Source organism: Oncorhynchus mykiss, chromosome 6 (genome assembly GCF_013265735.2).
Source record: "Oncorhynchus mykiss isolate Arlee chromosome 6, USDA_OmykA_1.1, whole genome shotgun sequence".
Classification (NCBI taxonomy): domain Eukaryota; kingdom Metazoa; phylum Chordata; class Actinopteri; order Salmoniformes; family Salmonidae; genus Oncorhynchus; species Oncorhynchus mykiss.
This window is the reverse complement of record NC_048570.1, coordinates 33,557,110-33,576,778: the sequence shown is the minus strand read 5'-3', so window position 1 is coordinate 33,576,778 and position 19,669 is coordinate 33,557,110. Positions and strand designations below refer to the sequence as shown.

The following is a 19,669-nucleotide window of genomic DNA, read 5'->3' as shown; positions in this document are numbered from 1 at the left end:
CGTTCTGGGACCTAAAACATCACTTCACCACAGCTCCCATCTTGGTTCATCCAGACCCTTCCCGTCAGTTCGTGGTGGAGGCCGATGCTTCTCATATCAGAGTGGGGGCGGTCCTGTCCCAGCGTTCTGCCCTGGACCTCAAGCTACATCCCTGCGCCTTCTTCCCTCACCGATTCAATGCCACGGAAAATAACTACAATGTGGGGAATTTGTGAGCTTCTCGTGGTGAAGATGGCGTTGGAGGAATGGAGGCACTGGCTGAAGGGTGCGGAACATCCATTCATCGTGTGGACCTACCACAAGAACCTGGAGTATCTCCGCACCGCCAAGCGCCTCAACTCCCGGCAAGCCAGATGGGCCCTGCTGTTCACACGGTTCAACTTCTCCCTCTCGTACCGGCCGGGATCCAAGAATGTCAAGCCGGATGCACTGTCCTGCCGCTATAGCCCACGGGTACCACCCCGGAGCCAGAGACCATCCTTCCCACCTCATGCCTGGTGACGGCACTCAACTAGGGTATAGGGAAACAGGTCCGGGAGGCGCAGTGGTCCTAGCCGAACCCTGGGGGGGCCTTGATAATCGGATGTTTGTGCCTGATGTTGTCCGCTCTGTGGTCCTGGAGTGGGCGCATTCCACCAGGCTTGCCTGCCACCCGGGCTCCCGTCGGACCCTGGCCCTCATGCGATAATGCTTTTGGTGGCCTACGATGGTTCCGGATGTCGACGCGTTTGTTTCCGCCTGCATGGTCTGTGCTCAGAATAAGACTCCCTGGCAAGCTCCGGCTGGTCATCTGCAACCACTCCCTGTCCCTCACCGTCCCTGGTCCCAGAATATCCCTGGATTTCATCACTGGTCTCCCTGCGCCTGAGGGAAACACTGCCATCCTGACTGTGGTCGACTGGTTTTCCAAGGCCGCTCACTTCATTCCTCTCCCCAAACTACCCTCGGCCAAGGAGACGGCCCAGCTCCGGATCCAGGGAGTGCCCGTGGACATGGTCTCTGACCGGGGGCCTCAGTTCTCGTCCTGGTTCTGGAAGGCGTTCTGCACCCCCAGTTGTTGGCCAGCTTGTCCTCTGGGTTCCACCCCCAGTCCAATGGCATGTCAAAGCGAGCCAACCAAGATCTTGAGTCTACTCTGCGCTGGTCTCCTCACCTTCTGGAGCCAGCAACTGGTGTGGGTTGAGTACGCCTGCAACACTCTTCCGTTTGAGTGTTCCCTGGGGTTTCAGCCTCTGCTCTTCCCTGAGCAGGAGGAAAAGGTTGGTGTACCTTCTGCCTAGATGTTTGTCCGCCTCTGTTGTCATACCTGGAGGACAGCCCGGTCGGCCCTCCTCTTATACATCTCACCTTTCATGTATGCAGAGTCAAACCGATGTCTCACAACCCTTTGTCTTCTGTTTCCAGGCCCACCCCTCATCCCTGACTCATTGACGGACAACCGGCTTACACGGTGAGGCATCTGTTGAAGGTTCGACCTTGGGGCAGGGGGTTCCAGTACCTGGTTGACTGGGAGGGTTATGGCCCGGAGGAGAGGTGCTAGGTCCCCGCCAGGGACATCCTGGACCAAGGCCTCATCAAGGATTTTCTACGCCCGGGGGGGGTACTGTCACACCCTGATCTGTTTCAACTGTCCTTGTGATTTGTCTCCACCACCCTCCAGGTGTTTCCAGTCTTCCCCAATTATCCTCTGTGTATTGATACAAGTGTTCTGTTTGTCCGTTGCCAGTTCTTCTTGTTTGTCAAGTCAACCAGCATTTTTGTTATCAGCTCCTGCTTTTCCCAGTCTCTCTTTTATCACCCTTCTGGTTTGACCCTTGCCTGTCCTAACTCCGAGCCCGCCTACCTGACCACTCTGCCTGCCCCTGACCCTGAGCCTACCTGCCAACCTGTACCTTTGTCCCACCTCTGGATTGTTGACCTCTGCCTACCCTGACCCTGAGCCTACCTGCCGTCCGGTACCATTGCCCCCCTCTGGTTTACTTACCCCTGCCTGCCTTGACCTGTCTTTTGCCTGCCCCTGTTAGAAGATTAAACCATTGTCAATTCGATGTGTATGCTTTTGGGTCTTACCTTGAGTCATGATATTGGGTTGTCTTACCCTGCTTTTGATTCAGACATTTCTGAATGAGGGGACTCTTTATGCAAATAAGTTGCAAATAGGAAGATGCATATTGTCCTAAACATGAAATACAGTTCAGTTGGCCTAAAAGCAAGTCAAATGGCCTAAATATTGTTAACCTCTAGCACTTAGCCATCCCGGATCCGGGATCGTGAATACAGCCTCAAGCTCATTACCATAACGCAACGTTAACTATTCATGAAAATCGCAAATGAAATGAAATAAATATGCTAGCTCTCAAGCTTAGCCTTTTGTTAACAACACTGTCATCTCAGATTTTCAAAATATGCTTCTCAACCATAGGAAAACAATAATTTGTGTAACAGTAGCTAGCTAGCGTAGCATTTAGCGTTAGCATTAGCGTTAGCATTCAGCAGGCAACATTTTCACAAAAACCAGAAAAGCATTCAAATAAAATAATTTACCTTTGAAGAACTTCAGATGTTTTCAATGAGGAGACTCTGTTAGATAGCAAATGTTCCGTTTTTCCTGAAAGATTATTTGTTTAGGAGAAATCGCACCGTTTGGTGCATCACGTTTGGCTACCAAAAAAAAACGAAAATCCAGTCATCAAAACGCCAAACTTTTTTCAAAATTAACTCCATAATATCGACTGAAACATGGCAAACGTTGTTTAGAACCAATCCTCAAGGTGTTTTTCACATATCTCTTCGATGATATATCGTTCGTGGAAGTGTGCTTTCTGTCCTGAATCCCAGGAGAAAATGCCCGCAACTGAAGATTACCTACCAATTTAGACAAAGGAAACCGGGCGGACCCCTGGAAAATGTAGTCTCTTATGGCCAATCTTCCAATGATATGCCTACAAATACGTCACAATGCTGCAGACATCTTGAAGAAACGACAGAAAGTGCAGGCTCGTAGTTTTGGAAACGTTAGACTGTTTTCTTTCCGAAGCTGTCAATTATATGCATAGTCGAGCATGTTTTCGTGACAAAATGTTGCGCTTAAAACGGGCACGTTTTTTTATCCAATAATGAAATAGCGCCCCCATAAACTCAACTGGTTTTAAGCTCTTTTAATATGGAAGTTATTTGTTTCTGTATTATGTCTCTTCTCTTTCTTTCCCTCTCTCTGTGCATTACAGTATATAGGGATGCCTGTATTTCACGTGAAAACTTGCCAGTTAAATGGAAAGGGGTGTAGGCACGTCACCACTCTAACAAGAAAAACTGGTTGAACACAACACCTGGTACCTAATAAGGTTTGTTTATGAGTGCTTCTACGTAAGTACAGTATGGAGAAGACTAGTCTACAGACAATAACACTATCAAAATGACAAAGATACCAAACGTCCCTAGATTATAGCCAACAAACCAAACTAAACTAGGAACAATTGCCAATCTAAACCATAGAGATTTTATGCTATAAACACAAATCAGATACATACCAATCACCACATCAACAATGTCTGGATGATCTACTTTAGACTATGCAATGTGATACTACTACGGATAGAGAGAGAGGTGGAGAGACAGATAAGTGTGTGTGTGTCTTGTACCCTGTGTGGTTAGTTTACAGAGCTAACAGGACTAAACCTGATAGGTGCCATTAACAAGACAGCTAAAGTCAAAGCCCATTACAAATGCCACAGCCAAGTGTGTGTGTGTTTATGTGAGTCTGCCTATTCGTGCGTGTGTAAAGTGTATATAGTCAAAGGACCAGTTGCCTTGGAGCAAGAGCCTCATAGCAGAGCGTGCCAAACACTCGCCCACAACAAATAGACTTACAATTTTAAACCAGACGGTTTCCCTTTCTCATCGATTAGTACCCGTGTACAAAACTGAGGTACCTTTGATACAGACTTCTACCCTCCACTGTTCCTGAAAACCTCTCATTGAGTGGAATTAAGCCCCCTGAAAGCAAATCAAAGGCCTCGATTTTCCACTCTTACTAACAGTGGAGTGTTTTATACTGGGGCAAAGGAAGTGAACCCAGCTGAAACAATCCAACACTTCAGGTATTAATCATGCACAAATAGCTAAAGTAACAATCTTTTGATATTGATAATCCGTTTGCTATTGATAATCCATCCAAACACTTTTATTTTCTTCTTCTCTTACCCATCCATCTCCTCATTTCAATTCCATGCTGTCACTGTCACTTGTCCGCTCAAGCTTAACATTGTTATCATCTATCGCCCACCTGAGCTTGACACCTTGATAAGCTAATTTCCTGAGGGTTCTTCACCGCTCGTCGTACTGGGCGACTTCAACCTCCTGAAGTCTACCTTTGATTAATTTCTTTCCAACTCTTTCTTCCCCTCCTTGCCTCTTTAGACCTCACCCTTTTCCAGTCCCCTCCCACTCACAAGGCAGGCAATACACTTGCCCTCATATTTACTAGAGTCTGTTCGTCTACTAATCTCACGGTAACCTCCCTCCAGGTCTCTGATCCCTACTTTGTTTCCTTTTTTTTCCCCTCTCCTCCAAGCCTAGCCACTCAGCCCTACCCAGATGGTCATGCGCCGACACAATCTTCACACTCTCTTTCCCACTACTCTCTCCTCTTTATCCTATTATCTCTCCATTCTGCTAAATCCTTCTCCCTCCTGTCTCCTGATTCTGCCTCTCGACCCTACTACCCTTTCCGCACCCTATGTCTCGCACTGTCCCCTTTCCTCCTGGCTTGCTGGGCCCTCCCCTCCTGCTCCGTGGCTGAGTGACTTATTGTGAGCTTACAGAGCAGGGCTGCGGGCAGCTGAGCGAAAATGGAGGAAAATTAAACTTACGGAGGACTGTCTCTGACCAACTCTCTCGCTATTTCTCTTAGAGCAATCTTCTTGACCCTAACCAGTTAGGGTTCAAGATGGGCCACTCAACCGAGACGGCTCTTCTCTGTCTCATGGATGCTCTCCGCACTCCCAAAGGTGACTCTCTCTCCTCTGTTCTCATGCTCCTAGATCTATCCGCTGCCTTCGACCCGTGAACCATCAGATCCTCCTCTCCACCCTCTCAGGGCTGGGTGTCTCAAGCTCTGCACACTCTTGCATTGCATCCTACCTGGCAGGCTGCTCCTACCAGGTGACGTGGAGAGAATCTGTGTCTGCATCACGTACTCTCACTACTGGTGTCCCCCAGTGCTCGGTTCTAGGGCCTCTTGTCTCCTCTCTATACACCAAGTCACTCGGCTCCATCATATCCTTACATGGTCTTTCCAATCATTGCTATGCAGATGACACTCAACTACCTTTCTCCTTCTGACACCCAGGTGGCGACACGCATCTCTGCCAGATATCTCAGCTTGGATGCCGACCTACCACCTCAAGCTCAACCTCGACAAGACGGAGCTTCTTTTCCTCCTGGGGAAGGCCTGCCCACTCCAAGACCTCTCCATCACAGTTGACAACTCCACAGTGTCCCCCTCCCAGAGTGCAAAGAACCTTGGAGTGACCCTGGACAAGACCCCGTCGTTCTCGGCAAACATCAATGCAGTGACTCGCTACTGCGTGTTCATACTCCACACTATCCGTAGAGTATGACCTTACCTCACACAGGAAGTGGTGCAGGTCCTAATCCAGGCACTTGTCAACTCCCATCTGGATGGGGTTATATCCTTCCTGTTTGGCCCTGTCCGGGGGTGTCCTCGGATGGAGCCACAGTGTCTCCTGACCCCTCCTGTCTCAGCCTCCAGTATTTATGCTGCAGTAGTTTATGTGCCGGGGGGCTAGGGTCAGTTTGTTATTGCTGGAGTACTTCTCCTGTCCTATCCGGTGCCCTGTGTGAATTTAAGTATGCTCTCTCTAATTCTCTCTTTCTCTCTTTCTTTCTCTCTCTCGGAGGACCTGAGCCCTAGGACCATGCCTCAGGACTACCTGACATGATGACTCCTTGCTGTCCCCAGTCCACCTGGCCATGCTGCTGCTCCAGTTTCAACTGTTCTGCCTGTGATTATTATTATTTGACATTTATGAACATTTGAACATCTTGCCCATGTTCTGTTACAATCTCCACCCGGCACAGCCAGAAGAGGACTGGCCACCCCACATAGCCTGGTTCCTCTCTAGGTTTCTTCCTAGGTTTTGGCCTTTCTAGGGAGTTTTTCCTAGCCACCGTGCTTCCACACCTGCATTGCTTGCAGTTTGGGGTTTTAGGCTGGGTTTCTGTACAGCACTTTGAGATATCTGCTGATGTACGAAGGGCTAAATAAATACATTTGATTTGATTTTGATTTGATTTGACTACTGCAACTTGCTGTTGGCTGGGCTTCTCGCTTGTGCCATCAAACCACTGCAACTTATCCAGAACTCTGCAGCTTGCCTTGTTGTTTATCCTTCCCAAATTCTCCCATATCACCCTGCTCCTCCGCACACTCCACTAGCTTCCATTTGAAGCTCATATCCACTACAAACCACGGTACTTGCCTATGGAGCAGCAAGAGGAACTGCCCCTCCCTACCTTCAGGCTCTGCTCAAACCTTACACCCCAACCCGAGTACTCAGTTCTGCCACCTCTGGTCTCTTGGCCCTCCCACCCCTAAGGGAGGGCAGCTCCCTCTCAGCCTAGTCCAAGCTCTTCTCTGTCCTGGCACCCCAATGGTGGAACCAGCTTCCCCCTGAAACTAGGGTAGCAGAGTCCCTGTCCATCTTCCGAAAACATCTGGAACTCTACCTTTTTAAAGAGTATTTTATCTAATCCCATAGAATCCCTCCTCAACCACCAAAAAAAAAGAAAAAATACTTTTGTGAACTAACACTTGCACTTGACCCTTTTCCCCTTACTAGCTCTGACTTTGCCAATAGCTACTTTACCAGCGAAAAATGTACAGCCAAGGTCAGAGCAGCAGTCCCAGTTTGACAACAGGCAAATATCACAGCATATCACACTGGTGGGTAAGTAATACTGTAAAACACCATCATTACACAATGCAAAATGGAAACCTTTTTAAACATCCAATGAGTCGCACATTTAATTTACTGCATGGCGATGTCACCATGGAAGGCCAAAATTTCAGCCGCTCTCTTCAAACAGCTCTTACACTAAAAGGGCATTATCATCTTCACAGTATCATTCCAACCTCGTAGTGTGGAAAATAAATATAAAACACAGAAAAATCATGTTTTTGACTGCACTGGGCCTTTAAGAGGACTCAATATAATAGAATCCATGCATTTGGTGTAGTCGTGTGTAACTGTCAAGATGCAGTGTTCTGACAGCATTGATCGTTGAGCCATTCAGTGTGGTACGATAGCTGTCTAGTAACTCTCATTGTTACAAGACCAAGATATGCTTTTACGTCTCGTAATGCATGGCCTCTACACAGCCCAGCACAACTCCTGACAAGTAATTTGTTGACTGATGTACTTTACTGCCCTCCCGTGAGAAGGGTTCAATGAAACCCTATTCCCTACACAGTACACTACTTTTGATCAGAAGAATGGGGTGCCATTTGGGATGCACCCATAGTATACTCACACCAATGACAAGAGCACTGGCACTATGATTTATCTCTGCTAAGTTCATCATGAAGAACGAGACAATTGGAAAGATGTGCTCAAAGTAAACTTGTGTCAAGTGATGTCTTGACTCTAAACTTTTTTTCTAATAGACAATTTAACATTATGTGGTGATTGTTTTGTTTCTGAAAACCAAAGAACAGAGTACAGCTATGAAAATACAACTGCAGATTGATTCAGGAAATATTGATATTTAAATGTGTTACCGATAGGCTACCTCTAAGATTAAACACATTCATCCATCAACAACCGCACAATCAAAATGTCTGTGTCTCATTGCTGCCTGCACAGATTGTCTTGCTCCCTCTGACTCCAGTCAAAAAGGATGACAACCTAGGACTATTAAAGTTGTCTTCATTGAACGACTCAGATGAAACACTAAACGTCATAAAATTAAGGAACTATCGCCATCTAGTGGCAAGAAAAAAACCTTGGTTGTCACCATCTCTGAATACGCAACACTTAAAAACTCATTGACAAAATCCATTCAAATCTTTATTTGAAGTCAGGAACAAAGAAACGAACAAGTAAACGTATAACAAAAGTAATCAAGTATATGATATGCAATAGTAGTAAATATACAAATTCTTTGGTTTATAAATCATATTGACACCCATTTTGACATTGACAGATGCATAACAAATTAAGCTAGAAAAATTACACCAAACAAAAGCTCTCGCCCATCCTTTCTCAGTGTGGTACCTTCCCCAATCTCTTGCAATGTTATTGCTCAGTAAATAATCACGTGATGTTGTCCATTAGCGATTGTTACCATCCTTATAGGTATAGTTAGATGATGGGTACCAAACCTGATGAGAAGGCAGAGCAGTTTCTACATGAGCGAGGAGTCAGAGTCTTAGAGCACTGCATTAAACTCCATTACTATTAGAGGGACAGTGCTTGGCTTGCACAGTAGCACTAATGTAATTTGTAAAGAACCGGTGCCACAGCATCTAATAACAACCAATGCCTTAGAAGTACATATTATTACTGCAAATACAGAGTCAGTGCTTTCACTGGACCAAACAATGATACATCATTAACCATTGAGGAATAGTCTGCAATTACTAATTAGGCTAAGGGAAACAATGATTTTAGCTAACAATATAAAAACACCATCAATTCAAATATCACCAGGAAAAGGAAATGGAGTAGAAGCTCTTTGAACCCACATGAAAATTAAATGTACTGTAAGGGTAATGAATCTGTACATTTCACAAAAAATAAACGTCACTGGGCACAGATAATACTGAACATGCAGCCAGCAATGCTAGCAGGTCAACAAAACCCATCTACATTCATAGGTGGCATTTATTAAAACAAACCAAGGAACAGGTCACCAAAAACAAGGTAGGCAACATAGAAAACAGAAACCCCATCTGAGTCTCTCATTCCTTAGTGCTCTCATCTGTCCCTCTCACGGAGGGAGCCTCGTCTGGACAGATGGGTCTCAATGATACGAGACAGGCCCATTCTGCGGTTGGTCCGGGCTCGGATGAGAGATCGACGGGTGCCGGTTGTGCGAGTACGACTGCGGATCTGGGTGGTGGTGGTGGTGGAGGAGGAGAGTGCCCTGGGTCGATTGGCTGGGTTAGAGTGCGCACTGCTAGCAGTGGCTGGGGTGCTGGAAGCAGGAGGAGTGGAGGAGGACCCAATAAAGGGAGCATTTGCGTTGGTGGAGCGAGTATTGGTGGTGGTGTACCCCTCCGCTGCCACGGCAATGCGTTCCAGGCTAGAGCACATGGAGGACAGGAAGGGGAGTAAGCGTCTGACCAGGCTGGTGTGGCTGGTAACCATGCGTCTTACCGTCATTAGCATGACACTGAAGCGGAGGAGGCTGCGGCGGCTGTGGCCTCCTCCTCCACGGGCCCGGCGAGTCCTGCCCTGCCTGGGAGGGGGGTTCTCTCTGACCTGAGGGTTGGGAGAAGCAGCACCAATGGTAGGGGGAGCCATTACTGCTGGGCTGGAGCTGGACACTGCGGCCGGTCACCTCCTGGTTGGTCTGAGAATGCACCTGAAGAAGTAAGATCAGAGGGAAGGTTGGTATGTAAATCAGATTGTGTTTCTTAGTTCATTAAGCTACTAGGGCACTGTTGTGGAACTTTCACATGGACATACGCTATATAAACAAAAGTATGTGGACACCCCTTCAAATTTGTGGATTCAGCTATTTCAGCCTCACTTGTTGCTGACAGGTGTATAAAATCAAGCACACAGCCATTCAATCTCCATAGACAAACATTGGCAGTATAATGGCCTTACTGAAGAGCTCAGGTGACTTTCAACATGGCACCGCAATAGGATGCCACCTTTCCAACAAGTCAGTTGCTGCGGCCAACTGTAAGTGTTGTTATTGTGAAGTGTAAACGTCTAGGAGCAATAACGGCTCACCTGCAAAGTGGCAGGCCACACAAGCTCACCTCGGTTGCAACACTCACTACAGAGTTTCAAACTGCCTCTGGAAGCAACATCAGTACAATAACTGTTCATCGGGAGCTTCTTGAAATGGGATTCCAATCCCGAGCAGCCACACACAAGCCTAAGATCACCATGCGCAATGCCAAGTGTCGGCTGGAGTGGTGTAAAGCTTGCCGCCATTGGGCTGCGGAGCAGTGAAAACGCGTTCTCTTGAGTGATGAATCGCGCTTCACCATCTGGCAGTCCAACGGATGAATCTGGGTTTGGTGGATGCCAGGAGAACGCTACCTGCCCGAATGCATAGTGCCTACTGCAAAGTTTGGTGGAGGTGGTATAATGATCTGGGGCTGTTCTTCATGGTTCGGGCTAGGCCCCTTAGTTCCAGTGAAGGGAAATCTTAACGCTGCAACATGCAAAGACATTCTAGATGATTCTGTGCTTCCAACTTTGTGGCAACAGTCTGGAGAAGGCCCTTTCCCATTTCAGCATGACAATGCCCTCGTGCACAAAGCAAGGTCCATACAGAAATGGTTTGTTGAGATCGTGTGGAAGAACTTGACTGGCCTGCACAGAGCCCTGACCTTAACCCCATCAAACACCTTTGGGATGAATTGGAACGCCGACTGCGATCCAGGACTAATCGCCCAACATCAGTGCCCGACTTTACTAATGTTCTTGTGGCTGAATGGAAGCAAGTCCCCATAGCAATGTTCCAACATCTAGTGAAAAGCGGCTGTTGTAGCAACAAAGGGGGGACCAACTCCATATTAAATCAGTGGTGGAAAAAGTACCCAACTGTCATACTTGAGTAAAAGTAAAGATACCTTAATAGAAAATAACAAGTAAAAGGCCATCCAGTAAAATTCTACTTGAGTATAAGTCTAAGTATTTGGTTTTGGTTCAAAAGTAAAAGTATAAATAATAAAACAAATCTTTATATAATACAAGCCAGATGGCACCATTTTCTTGTTATTTTTTTCATTTATGAAAAGCCACAACATTCAGACATCAGTAGAGATGTTCAGTAAATGCATGAATTTGACTATTTTCCTGTCCTGCTAAGTATTCCAAATGTAAGGAGTACTTTTGGGTGTCAAGGAAAATGTATGGAGTAAAAAGTACAATATTTTCTTTAAGGAATGTAGTAAAGTAAAATTTGTCCAAAATATAAATAGTAAAGTACAGATACCCCAACAAACTACTTAAGTAGTACTTTAAAGTGTTTTTACTTAAGTACTTTACACCACTGATATTAATGGCCATGATTATGAATGAGATGTTCGACGAGCAGGTGTCCACATACTTTGTCATGAAGTGTATTTTGTGTTACAGACACGCCTCTGACATGGAATTTACCTTACATGTGCAGTACTGAAAATATTATTTACTCTGCGTGTAAAATGCATGTCTGTCGGTTATATTTCTATCTGAATTAATGTTCTCATTGTGTCCTACTGAACAAGGCCCAGTGTTGACATAGCCTAAGCAGCCGCTAGTGGGGTTCCATTATGATAGTGGGCTTCCATAAAGAAGAAGCCCACTAGCGGCAGCCCAGGCTAGTGTTGACACAGCGCCAGGCCGAAGTAGCTAGCTGTTCTGGCGAAGGGCACCTGTTAGCAATCGAGTTGGAAGGTGTGTATTGGCTTTCTCCGTGCACGTTTGAGTAGTTAGTAACTTAGCTGTAACTTCTCACAAACAAAGCAAATCAAACAACCGTAGCTCGACAACATAAATTGACCAGCGCGTGTGAAGTGCATAAATTTCACTCAAAATACTCACTCGGCTGCTCTCGATGGAACGAATGATGCTTTGAAGGATGGAACAACTGAGTTAGTTAGCTAACTTACGCTGTGGCTATTCGTACTCGGCTGTAATTGTTAGTGAATCGAACTTAATACATGTGTCTGCATCTCTAAATCATGATACACTCAACGAAATCACCATTACTAACTAAACCGTGGGATGGCACTTGTTACACGTTTTTGGATATAAATTGATTGAGTGAACGGGTTAAAATTCCCATTCAAGAACCACAAGACACGCCCCTGTCTGATCTAAACTGTCGACACCCACCACTGTAACGTTAATTTCAAATTTTTTATTTTTGTTACAATGAACTAAAACAGAGCCTCTAGCAATGTATATTTTTAATTGTGCAAAATATTTGGAGAAACTTTTTTTTTTTATAAAAAAAATACTATACGCTTTAAATCCGAGATTGACTTTCTCGAGCGGAGACGATGACAGGTCAGATTTATTTTAATCTTTTGAAGAAAACAAAGCTGTTCCATAACAATGACATTTAATGGAAAAGCAAAGGTACAGTGGACGACACGAGTCCACTCCGCAAAGCTGAAATTCTTCAACGTCTCAAGTCGTATCGTTTTCCTGAGCCTATTTGCAATGTGTTTAGGAATAGATCACATTTACTGGGATGGGAGGGTTGTCAATTTATTCATTTATTTTTGCTTTGGGGAGGGTTGTGTTTATTTTATTTAATCGGGCACAGGGGGAGGGCGTAATGTGTTTTTTCTTTCCTGGTTAACATTAACTCTTGCAGGTTTTACTATATAATTTCTTCCGTCCTAGCCAAATTTCCTCTTCTGCTTGCATGCGCTTCCCCTATGTCAAGGGTGTTTTGGTACTTCCATTATGCACTACGCTTTTCCATGTGCTAACCTTTACTATACCACAGGTCAGTACCAGTCTAAGTCTATCCTGCCATCTTTCATAGTGATAATAGTGGTAGGTGAAACATTTGTCCAGATCGGAAATAGGCTAACTAGCAATCATACCACACATAAAAGCATTCAAGTTGCATCAATTTTCAATATGAATTGACAAGTACAAATATGAGTAGCGGATACTGTAGGCAGCGGACAGGTGCATCATTGTGCATGAAAGAACAGTGAAGACATGAAACACAGCTCAAAAAGCTCCTCTATTGATCTTGTTTAGGGACAGTACAAGTATCCTACCCAGACTAACCGACAACACCACAATGCATTGAATAATTGCATTATTGTATTCAAGTGAGTAAAAATTCTACTCTAGGCTGAGGTGAAAATGTAATTTGAATAATGGTGCAAAAACTCTGTGATTTGAATGTTTCATTCGATTTGAATCAGTTGTGGGTCTACTTACAACAGTTTATAAGGTCTAGAAAGGCACAGCAGGCCAGTCTGGCTGTATTTTAATACTGATACTGAATGCGCAGTCTGTTTCATATCATCATTCTCCCAAGTTGTTCTATAATAATGTGGCCACAAATTCTCCCGGCAGGCCCAGTTATTCAGGAAAGCTTAAAACAAGCTCTGCCTCCTCTCCAATCCATGCAGCTGTACCTCGCGCACCTAGAACCTAAGCTTCAATATAGCCTAAATATTTATCATTTAACTTATAAAAATGTAATACATCTCAAATGTGGCAAACACAATCAATCAATGTTTTAATCTGATTAGGCTACTTCAAAAGTCTCCTGTAGGCATGCACGCATCCTCAAAATGGTTTGACGTTTAGCAGGTTTCCATCAAACCCTTTTATGCTGTAAAGTAGCCCAAATGTTGAATAACAAATGTCACGACATCATGGGAAAGCATGCAGTTTCAGGCTACAGATTAAGTAAATTATGATGAACTTCACAGGGTGGTGAAAGTGCACAGTGATGAGGTTGATGCTCCTTTCAATAAATATAGAGGGTTTTATTCAAATCAAAGTTTATTTGTCACGTGCTCCGACTACAACAGGTGTAGAACTTACAGTGAAATGCTCACTTACAGGCTCTAACCAATAGTGCAGAAAATGTATTTGGTGAACAATAGGTGGGTAAAGAAATAGTGAAAAATAACAGTAGCGAGGCTCCAAAAGTAGCAAGGCTACATACAAACACTGGTTAGTCAGGCTGATTGCGGTAGTATGTACATATGATTAAAGTGACTATGCATATATGATAGACAGAGAGTAGCAGCAGCGTAAAAGAGGGGATGGGGGGGCACACAATGCAAATAGTCCGGGTAGCCATTTTATTACCTTTTCAGGAGTCTTATGGCTTGGGGGTAAAAACTGTTGAGGAGCCTTTTTGTCCTAGACTTGGCACTCCGGTACTTCTTGCCATGCGGTGGTAGTAGAGAGAACAGTCTATTGCTGGGGTGGGTGGGTGGGGTCTTTGACAATTTTTAGGGCCTTTCTCTGACACCGCCTGGTGTAGAGGTCCTGGATGGCAGGCAGCTTAGCCCCAGTGATGTACTGGGCCGTACGCACTACCTTCTGTAGTGCCTTGAGGTCGGAAGCCGAGCAATTTCTATACCAGGCAGTGATGCAACCATGTTGCAGCTGTAGAACATTTTGAGGATCTCAGGACCCATGCCAAATCTTTTTAGTTTCCTGAGGGGGAAAAGGCTTTGTCGTGCCCTCTTCACGACTGTCTTGGTGTGTTTGGACCACTCTAGTTTGTTGTTGCTCTCAACCTGCTCCACTACAGCCACGTCGATGAGAATGGGGGCGTGCTCGGTCCTCCTTTTCCTGTAGTCCACAATCATCTCCTTAGTCTTTGTTATGTTGAGGGATAGGTTGTTATTCTGACACCATCCGGCCAGGTCTCGGACCTCCTCCCTGTAGGCTGTCTCGTCATTGTCGGTGATCAGGCCTACCATAGTTGTGTCGTCTGCAAACTTAATAATGGTGTTGGAGTCGTACCTGGCCATGCAGTCGTGGGTGAAAGGGGAGTACAGGAGGGGACTGAGCACTCACCCCTGGGGAGCTCCAGTGTTGAGGATCAGCGTGGCAGATGTGTTGGGGGTGGCTAGTCAGGAAGTCCAGGATCCAGTTGCAGAGGGAGGTGTTTAGTCCCAGGATCCTTAGCTTAGTGATGAGCTTTGACGGTACTATGATGTTGATCGCTGAGCTGTAGTCAATGAATAGCATTCTCACATAAGTATTCCTTTTGTCCAAGTGGGAAAGGGCAGTGTGGAGTGCAATAGAGATTGCATTATCAGTGGATCTGTTTGGGCGGTATGCAAATTGGAGTGGGTCTAGGGTTTCTGGGATAATGGTGTTGATGTGAGCCATTACCAGCCTTTCAAAGTACTTCATGGCTACGGACATGAGTGCTACGGGTCTGTAGTCATTTAGGCAGGTTACCTTTGTGTTTTTGGGCACAGGGACTATGGTGGTCTGCTTGAAACATGTTGGTATTACAGACTCAATCAGGAACATGTTGAAAATGTCAGTGAAGACACCTGCCACTCGGTCAGCACATGCCCGGAGCACACGTCCTGGTAATTTGTTTGGCCACGCAGCCTTGTGTATGTTGACCTGTTTAAAGGTCTTACTCACGTCGGCTACGGAGAGCGTGATCACACAGTCGTCCTGAACAGCTGATGCTCTCATGCATGCCTCAGTGTTGCTTGCCTCGACGCGAGCATAGAAGTGATTTAGCTCGTCTGGTAGGCTCGTGTCACTGGCAGCTCGCGGCTGTGCTTCCCTTTGTAGTCTGTAATAGTTTGCAATCCCTGCCATATAAGACGAGCGTCGGAGCCGGTGTAGTATGATTCATTCTTAGCCTTGTATTGACGCTTTGCATGTTTGAAGGTTCGTCGCAGGGCATAGCAGGATTTATTGTAAGCTTCCGGGTTAGAGTCCCGCACCTTGAAAGCGGTAGCTCTACCCTTTAGCTCAGTGCGAATGTTGCCTGTAATCCATGGCTTCTGGTATGTACGTACAGTCACTGTGGGGACGACATCCTCAATGCACTTATTGATAAAGCCAGTGACTGATGTGGTGTACTCCTCAATGCCATCGGAAGAATCCCGGAACATGCTCCAGTCTGTGATAGCAAAACAGCTCTGTAGTTTAGCATCTGCTTCATCTCACCACTTTTTTTATAGACCGAGTCACTTGTGCTTCCTGCTTTCATTTTTGCTTGTAAGCAAGAATCAGAAGGATAGAGTTGTGGTCGGATTTCCCAAATGGAGGGCGAGGGAGAGCTTTGTACGCGTCTCTGTGTGTGGAGTACAGGTGATCTAGAATTTTTTTTTGCCTCTGGTTGCACATTTAACATGCTGATAGGACTGTTTCGAGGAACAGATCTGGGGAAGGGTACCAAAACATTTCTGCAGCATTGAAGGTCCCCAAGAACACAGTGGCCTCCATTCTTAAATGGAAGAAGTTTGGAAACATCAAGACCCTTCCTAGAGCTGGCCGCCCGGCCAAACTGAGCAATTGTTGAAGGGCTTTGGTCAGGGAGGTGACCGAGAACCTGATGGTCACTCTGACAGAGCTCTAGAGTTCCTTTGTGGCGATGGGAGAACCTTCCAGAAGGACAACCATCTTTGCAGCACTCCACCAATCAGGTCGTTATGGTAGAGTGGCCAGACGGAAGCCACTCTTAAGTAAAAGGCATATGACAGTCCGCTTTGAGTTTGCCAAAAGGCACCTAAAGGACTCTCAGACCATGAGAAACAAGATTGAACACTTTGGCCTGAATGCCAAGCGTCACGTTTGGAGGAAACCTGGCACCATCCCTACGGTGAAGCGTGGTGGTGGCAGGATCATGCTGTGGGGATGTTTTTCAGTGACAGGGACTGGGAGGCTAGTCAGGTTTGATGGAAAGATGAACAGCGCAATGTACAGAGAGCTCCTTGAGGAAATCCTGCTCCAGAGCGCTCAGGATCTCAGACTGGGGCGAAGGGTCACCTTCCAACATGACAATGACCCTAAGCACACAAGACAACGCAGGAGTGGTTTTGGGACAAGTCTCTAAATGTCCTTGAGTGGCCCAGCCAGAGCCCGGACTCCCCAAATACAGGTGTGCCATGCTTGTAGTGTCATACCCCAAAAGACTCGAGGCTGTAATCGCTGCCAAAGGTGCTTCAATAAAGTACTGAGTAAAGGGTCCAAATACTTATGTAAATGTGATATTTCGATTTCTAAAAACCTGTTTTTGCTTTGTCATTATGGGGTACTGTGTGTACATTTAATCATTTTTAGAATAAGGCTGTAACTTAACAAAATGTGGAAAAAGTCAAGGGGTCTGATTACTTTCCGAATGCAATGTTGTGTATTTCTATCTCTCTCTGGGGATAGGCTTAAGCTTCTTCTCCTGGCCTCCCGGGTGGCGCAGTGGTTAAGGGCGCTGTACTGCAGCGCCAGCTGTGCCATCAGAGTCCCTGGGTTTCGCGCCCAGGCTCTGTCGTAACCGGCCGCGACCGGGAGGTCCGTGGGGCGACGCACAATTGGCCTAGCTTCGTCCAGGTTAGGGAGGGCTTGGTCGGTAGGGATGTCCTTGTCTCATCGCGCACCAGCAGTGCGCGCTAGCCAAGGTTTCCAGGTGCACGGTGTAGCCTCCGACACATTGGTGCGGCTGGCTTCCGGGTTGGATGCGCGCTGTGTTAAGAAGCAGTGCGGCTGGTTGGGTTGTGTATCGGAGGACGCATGACATTCAACCTTCGTCTCTCCCGAGCCCGTACGGGAGTTGTAGCGATGAGACAAGATAGTAGCTACTACAACAATTGGATACCACGAAATTGGGGAGAAAAAGGGGTAAAAATTCAAAAAATAAATAATTAATAAAAAATAAATTAAAAAACGTATTTTCCTGTTATATAGGCCACTTTCTTATATATTAATGCATTTAGTGCTCAAATCTCTGACGGATCTATATTGTTTTAGGAAAGTAGCCTGAAAAACAAATAGGCTATGAAGTTTCGCGTATGCTACACATCAACACAAGGATTAGTGTTTTTGTCATTCTTTTATAGGCTATTTTAAGGACACTAAAATGTGTCTCATTTGGCCAATATCCCTCCTTTATTGATGGAACTGGCTGCACCAGATCACCAGATCAACATCTAATGAATAAGCTACATACTAGGTTTGAATATTTTCCCTGTATTTTACAAATGTTCCATCCAATAATAACTTTTCTCCTGGGTAACCTGGTATTTCCCACCCAAACCGTAAGTGTCATCCTAAAGCATATGTCTGGATTTGAATAGAGGTTTGATCGGCATGAAAATTCAAGTCGGATGCTACCTGAGCCTGAAGAGTCATACATTAAATACATTTTATGATCCCTACATTAAAAAACGTATGGGCCATGCCCAAAAAAATCTGAAATGATTGTGCCGTTATCCAATACATAGCCTATGATGGGCTACTGCACATTACGCACAACATAAAAGCCCATAGATGTAGCTCTGCTCTCTTGGCGAAGTAAATGAAGCAAGCGCTAGTAAGCTAATGGTTTTGAATGTAGACTATTATTGTATTATATCGACTTGAATTACACACCTCTTTCAAACCATGAATCTAGGAGAGAATGAGATGCTGGTACAGGACATGCAGCCTACAAATGTACAATTATAGGCTCGTGAATTTGATTTTAATTTGGACACAGGGCCTATTTTACATTTTTATAATTAGTAGGCTGACTCATGCATACTTTTCATAATATTTCCCCTAATGTTGTGTGATGTGTGTATTAGCCTACCTCCTCTTTCTCTATTGTTGCTTCATTCCTTCTTAGCTTTCAACAGTTAGCCTAAATGAAATGTTTAGTTGTCCTGATCTTCATCATTTTAATGACATGCTTGAACAATTATATGACTAGAATAAGATGCAGATGGCTTTCTTTTCTCTTCACAAAGATTGAATGGTTACGGGTTTGAACAAATAACTGCTACAGCCTACTGCCATCCCGCATTCTCTCTTCTTTAAAACTTCCTGGCCGGTGGCCATGAATTCTATTGGCTGCTATATTTAACATTCAGCAAACAAGCTTGCATCCCTCTTCCAATAGTCTATTAGTATAAGAAATGCTAAAAAAATAAATTATTCCAGCAAGATATTCTAGTCTAGCTTTTCCTGGGACTCCAAGAGCTAAGGAGCGTTTTTTTAAGGACAGAGGAGAGCATGGTATATATTGCACAAGAGACGAGGCTATAAATTAGAAGGTTATGCATAGCCCATCATTTGTTAGCTAATTTATAAGGTTAATAACTGCATTTTATTTATTACCTGAAAGAGGTAGGCTAGGACATGTGTATCTCAATATCAAATTTGATCAGGATGATCTATTTTGGATTTACATTGTAGTCATTTAGCAAACACTCTTATACAGAGCGACTTACAATAGTGAGTGCCTACATTTCCATTCGTTCTGGTCTCCGTGAGAATCAAACCCACAACCCTGGCATTGCTAGTGCCATGCTCTACCAACTGAGCCACATGGGACATGCAATTCAATTGATTGAGAGAAAGAGAAGACTGACAGTGCTCTGAAAGCCAGATGGAGATGTGTAGACCCGGATTTAGTCCTTATTACTGTAGCATATGCTGCAGCAAATGTAGGGACCACAATGTAAATAAGTCCCCACCTTCATTTTTCAATCCCTGTCATGTTTATAATTACTTGTGTATATGTATTTTATTTTTTGGGGACAAATAAAAATCAATCCAAACTGTGCAGTGGCAATTGGTGAAGTCTTCGATATTGGGTAAGCCTACAAGGTAGGGAGGGATGTATTTTATGTTTGTCGAGTTTTATATAATCTATACTGAGCAAAAATATAAACTCAACATGCAACAATTTCTATGAGTTTTAGATCTGTCCCTTACACAGCGGGAAATGCAAATATCGTCAATATGCGCCTCAGAAT

At 45.0% G+C, this 19,669-nt stretch overlaps 1 protein-coding gene and 1 pseudogene across 2 annotated transcripts in view; one reads left to right on the top strand and one right to left on the bottom strand.

Annotated features, from left to right (window-relative positions):
- Positions 1-231: 231 nt before the first annotated feature.
- On the top strand, positions 232-6,774 carry LOC110526891 (annotated as a pseudogene).
- A 1,303-nt stretch (positions 6,775-8,077) lies between these two features.
- The window catches only part of LOC110525819 (tricarboxylate transport protein B, mitochondrial), a 53,452-nt gene continuing 41,860 nt past the window's right edge, over positions 8,078-19,669 (bottom strand). The window contains exons 1-3 of one of the 2 annotated variants that reach the window (XR_002473830.2): positions 11,793-12,079; positions 9,402-9,609; positions 8,078-9,327 (exon numbers count right to left, since the gene is read on the bottom strand). The gene's annotated coding sequence lies outside the window, so the exon portion shown is untranslated. Of the gene's footprint in view, positions 9,328-9,401; positions 9,610-11,792; positions 12,080-19,669 lie in introns of those variants that run through there. The other variant, XM_021606258.2, reaches the window with a different exon arrangement.